General features: G+C 35.3%; 1 non-coding gene across 1 annotated transcript; it reads left to right on the top strand.

Moving 5' to 3' along the window:
• The first annotated feature begins 754 nt into the window (after nt 1–754).
• Nucleotides 755–861, top strand: LOC145625714 (small nucleolar RNA R71). Its single transcript, XR_014110621.1, has one exon. It is a non-coding gene; the product is annotated as a small nucleolar RNA R71 (small nucleolar RNA).
• Nucleotides 862–4,801: the final 3,940 nt, after the last annotated feature.

Genomic DNA, 4,801 nt, shown 5'->3' with positions numbered 1-4,801 from the left:
CTTTTGCTTGATCTTGAAGAGTTGATAGATGACTCACTTGTTGTGATAGTTGAGAAATATGAGTTTCTATCCTCTTATTTTGAGCAACAAGCAATTGAATCGAGTTTTCAAAATATTCATTTTGCTTTACTTGTAAATCAAATTGCTTTGATATAAGCTCTTGTTGTTGACGTTGGGAGGTAGCAAAAGTCTCCATAATAGATTCAAGATTTGAAGATTGAGGTGGTGTTGGTGCATGGGATGATGATTGAAAGGTGCCCTTGCTTGAAAATTTGGTGGTGGTGGAGGATTTGTTATAGCTTGAGTGTTCTTGTATGAGAACCCTTGATGATTTCTCCACCCTTCATCAACTGGCCTTGTGGAGGCCGTGGTATAGAAAGCATTAGCTTGCTCAATCGTCATTCCATCATAATTGGGCTGACACTCCCGCGTAGTATGGCCTTGCAATCCACACATCTGACAAGTTTCCATCGAGGGTTGAGGGGACTCAGCTTGGAGTTGATTGACCTTATGAGTTAGTGCCTGCACAGAACTAGTCAACATGGTTAGAGCATCAACATCATGTTTATTACCTGTGTTGATAGCATTTCTTCCCCTTGGATGATAATTATCATTAGCCGCCATCTTCTCAATAAAATCCTTCGCATCGGTTGGATTCTTCGTCATGATAGAACCTCCAGACGCAGCATCAATGTATATGCGAAACTCATGGGTTAAACCATTATAGAATGTTTGGATCAACATCCATTCTAAAATACCATGGTCAGGGCATTGTCTCTGCAATCGCTTAAACCTTCTCCATGCCTCATATAAGGTTTCGTCATTAGATTGATGGAAGGTAGATAGCTCGTTCCTTAATTTTGCGGTTTTCTCTTGCCCCAAGAATTTAACTAGGAAGGCCTTAGCAAGCTTGTCCCACGTATCAAAGGAACCAATACCTTCATCTCGTAGCCATTCCCTTGCCCTATCCCTTAGTGAAAAAGGGAAAAGGCGTAGTCTAATAGCATCATCAGTGACACTGTTAAGTTTCATAGTGTCACACTTCTCCAAGAAACTATCAATATGAGTCACAGGGCAATCATTTGATGAGCCCGCAAAAGAATCATTTGAGATGAACTTATGAATTGGGGCTTTAACTCAAAACTCTGAGCGGTGACAGGTGGTCTAACAATACTGGAGAGAAATCCGGTTGTTGTATCCAGAATACCATACTCCAAAAGAGATTTTGTTCCTGGGTCGACCATGTTTCTTATATTTCGATTTCTCCTTCTTCTACCTCTTCGTCTTCTTGCAGTAGCTTCGATCTCATAATCAAAAGGTGTTAAATCATCTTAACTTGAAATTCGAGTTTGGATGCAACAAAGAAACTAAAACGGGAGATCAAAGACACAAGAAACAATAGCCGAAGCAACAAAAAATATGCTTAGTAAAACGAATCACAAATAACTATAATGAAATCGTTAGTCCCCGGCAACGACGCCAAAATTTGATAGGCGTGTCGCGTACCTAACAAAAATAAACCTAACTAGAATACTACTATGTAGACGGGCAAGCAAGGGTCGGATCCAAGAGACTATGGTTCAACCAATTAAATAGACTCAAGCTATTACCAAGCAAGTAACCAAATCAAATAAATGAGAATCAATATCTAAAGAACTAATTAAAACGATTAAATCTAATACAATGACAATTCAATGCTAAAAACATCCAAGATCAAGCTTCACCACGAATACAATTAATGCAATAGTCGTTCTACCCCTAACACATAATTTAATTGATTAATGAGAAAAAGTAATCCATGAATAATACCAATGGTCTCTCCCGAGTTATCAATGGCTTCTCTAATCACAATCAAGCCTAATTCCGTGGAATCATGTAAATTAAATACCTTAACCACATTACTCTAACTTCCTAATCATCCATTCAACTACTCCCGTGATGAACTTCAAACCCTTAATTGATTTATTCAAATCCGTCAAAACCCAACTCCCGTTGTGATTAAAACAATGGATTAATAACAATACCAATCATCCCTAATCTAGTATTGGCATAAGCATAATCAATTAAACATATCAATTACAATTATTATTAGAGAATTTAAAGAATTAATTCATGCATTAATCATATTCGGGTTCCGCTAGATCTTGGAATAAGAAAACTACTCACACATATTAATGGAAGCAAAAATAATATTCAATGAAGAAAACATGATTAATAAGCAATTAAAAGTAAAAGAAGAAATAAAAATGAACACCAAATACTTGAATGAAGAAAAGTACCAATTATTGATGAACAAAGATCAAAACTTGAAAGTGCAAATTAATCTAGATCTAGAGAGAATATTAGGGTTCTAATGAAGGTTTTAAAGCTAGAAAATAATAACTAAGTATTTTACAAAGGGTATTTATAACCCTTAAAATAAGAAACCCGAAAATAGTAAAAATACGCTTCGCGAAACTCCGCCCGGTCTGCCAGGGCAATGTCACCCGGTCTGGGCGAATGGGAGTTGGATTCTTCACTTCTTTTCTTCTTCGCCCTGGCTGCCAGGGAAATGTTGCCCTCCAGGGTGATGGGGGTAAGATATATATATGTACTACTTTGCTCTTCTCTTCTCCTTCCTTTTCCCTGGCTGCCAGGGAAATGTTGCCCTGCCAGGGCGGACACGGGTATCATCACTCTTCCATCTTAACAAACTCTCGTGACCATCCAAATTAGTCTCGTTCATCCTGAAATACATCAAAAACAACAAAACTACCCATAAAAGCACAACATGATCACAACCAAACCAAAACAAGCTAAAATAAGCTATAAACAATTAATCTAAGCTTGATAACTACCTAAATGAACTCTAAAAACACGCTCAATATACGACTTATCACTCCATCTACCTGATTGAACGCTCTGAGCAACAAAGGGTACATCCGAGAATGTTGAATTCACCAAACCATGGAAGCGAGTTTTTCTAAACTCGCGGTGTCCCATCCACTCGCAACAACCCTTCACGGTTAGTGTAGGGAATATTTCAAGCATTATCTCTAGCTTGAACCCCACTGTGATCATACACTAAAGAATGGTGGCGTCCAAAGGGAAGGAAGCTAGAGCAAAAGAGTCGCCAACAAGTTTTAGGAACTTGTAAACCATTCACGAGGTGAAGTTTACACCCCTTAACGATCCAGGAGATCGTCAACTCCAATAGGTCTGGAACCATGACTGGTAGTTCGGGGATGAAGGTACAAATCCAACCTAAAAGTGATTGAACCTGCCCTAATAATAGGCCTCTACTTTATTCTTATCGTATTCATGTGCGATTTCTGACTAACATGCAATCATTAGGATTAACCCTAAACCTGTTTATCTATGTTGGTTGAATATTAATGCACAAACAAAACTATTATTGGCGATCACTTGAATTATAATCAAATTAACCTTAAACAAGATTATTAATTATCTTATTAGGCGTGATTACAAGTACCAATTCCCTTTAAACATGCATTAAAGGTGTGATCAAGCAATAACAATATACATCAAGCAACATATTAATAATTAAAATAATAAAAATAACAATAATTATGTTAAAGCATAATAATAATGGCAAGATTCTAGGCATGATACTAACAAGATTAATAACAAATCCTAGTATGTCACTAAAACAATAAAAATCAAAGATTTAGCCCTAACATGATACTAACAACATGGATATTAGGAAAGACAATAAAAGGCATCATAGAAATCATAATTGATCTAAGGAACTTATTCTTTACCCTAAACATGATACTAGGAATCATTCTTTTAATCATACTTGATATTAGAAATTACCCTAAACATGATACTAGGAATCATAATAATAACCTAAACATGATTTCTATATCATAATATCAATAAAGCAATTAAAGCACTTACTTGAATGCCTCGTATCTCTTTCTAATAACAAAATACACGCGTTAGTAACTTCAAGGAAAAGTAAAAAAACAAAACAATTAAATTAAATAATTAAAATAAAGAATTGGGACCAAACCCTCATAAATTAAAACCTTTCACGTCTAGGGCGAAGGCAACTTCGAATTTGGCTAGGTGTTTCTAGATCTTGTGAATGCAGAATTTTGTTTGTAAAAGGCTAGGATAGAAAGCGGGAAAGAATCAAGAATTTCTTGTTGAGAGTTGGTGATTGAAAAAGGGGATACATGTCCTCTATTTATAGAGAAAAAAGAGGGTCGAAGAGTAAGAAAAGAATCCGAATTCGAATCGAAATAAAACTCGATGGACAGTAGTTTTTGCGGATTTTGTTTTTATCATATCTTTTGATCTAGAAGTCCAAATAAGGCATATGATATGTCGTTAGAAAGCTCTTGAAGTCTACCTTCCAAACCAATTAGAATCAGATTAAATATTATGTAGAAAAAAAGATATGGCCGAAATAGTAGAACGGTGTCAGTTTTGGATAGTGTTTTGTATCTCATTCATATCTTTTTTGTTATAGCTTGGATTTAATATTATAATATATCATTGGAAAAATAATTTCAAGATCTATCTAAACATATAAAATTTTGATAAAGATTATGAGGCACGAAAATAATATTTGAATAAATTCCATTTCGTACAAAACAAGGATTCTTAAAAAAGAGTAGTTTTATTCAATTTCAAACTCTTTGAAACATAATTATCAATCCTAACTCCATTAGGATTTAAAAGAACCTTCTAGAGTATTCTAGAAGACTATAATCAATCCTAATAGTTTTAGGAATGATAATTAATAATAGGCCCTCCTCTATATCATTGGGCCGCATATAAAAACCAAATCGGG

Source organism: Chenopodium album, chromosome 3 (assembly GCF_948465745.1).
Source record: "Chenopodium album chromosome 3, dcCheAlbu1.1, whole genome shotgun sequence".
In the NCBI taxonomy this organism is placed as follows: Eukaryota; Viridiplantae; Streptophyta; class Magnoliopsida; order Caryophyllales; family Amaranthaceae; genus Chenopodium; species Chenopodium album.
This window is presented reverse-complemented; position numbering and strand designations above follow the sequence as displayed.